Raw genomic sequence first — 974 nt, 5'->3', positions numbered from 1 at the left:
TTCTTAAATTTGAGTACATTACTTTTATTTTATCATTTTGTTGTTGTTATGCTCTACGGTCCTTTTTTGTCGTTTCCTTGTTTGCTTTATAGCTACTCCTTTTCTTGTTCTTGTGGTAATTATGTTTATCATTGCCATTATACTTGGTGTTAGTTTTCCTTGTTCTCGAAACTGCATTTACGATGTAACTGGAGAGGAGCAATAGGAGAGGGAGGGGAAGAGGAGGAATAAGAGAGAGGAGAAAGAGGAGAGGACAGAAAATAGGGTGAAGGAAGAAGAGGGGAAAAGGGAGAGGAGGAGACAAAAAGGGGGAATGGAAATGAAGAGGAGGAAGGGGAAGGTGGAGAAAAAAGGCATAGTGAGGGAAGGAGAAAGAGAAGGGGGAAAAAAGAGGAAGAGGAGGGAGGTGTGAGTCAGGGAAAGAAAGAAGAGGAGGGAGGTTAAAAGGAAGGGGAGAAGGGAGTACGGAAAGTGGTAAAAAGAGGAAGGTGAAGAGAATAAGAACAGATATAGAAGAGAATAAAGTGATAAGAGGAAGAGGGGGGGGGGGGGGGGGGGGAGAGACGGCGGCGGGGAAGAAATATTGTGACACCGTGTTGCAGACGAGACTGAGCGGTGCGATAGTGTTGCACACGCTCGTCACATTTTATTACTGTTGCTTGTTGCTAACTCTGGCGGGGTAGGAGGTAGGAGGGAGGGGGGGAGGAAAGGAAGGGGGAAAGAGAATGGAAGAAGGGGAAGGAGACGGAGATGGAAAGGAATAGTGGGGTGAGTGGAGAGCGAGCGAGAGAGAGAGAGAGAGAGAGAGAGAGAGAGAGAGAGAGAGAGAGAGAGAGAGAGAGAGAGAGAGAGAGAGAGAGAGAGTGAGAGAGAAAGAGAAAGAGAAAGAGAAAGAGAGAGAGAGAGAGAGAGAGAGAGAGAGAGAGAGAGAGAGAGAGAGAGAGAGAGAGATAGATAGATAGATAGATAGATAG

This window comes from Penaeus chinensis, chromosome 13, assembly GCF_019202785.1.
Source record: "Penaeus chinensis breed Huanghai No. 1 chromosome 13, ASM1920278v2, whole genome shotgun sequence".
NCBI lineage: Eukaryota > Metazoa > Arthropoda > Malacostraca > Decapoda > Penaeidae > Penaeus > Penaeus chinensis.
Note: the sequence above shows the minus strand (reverse complement) of the source record.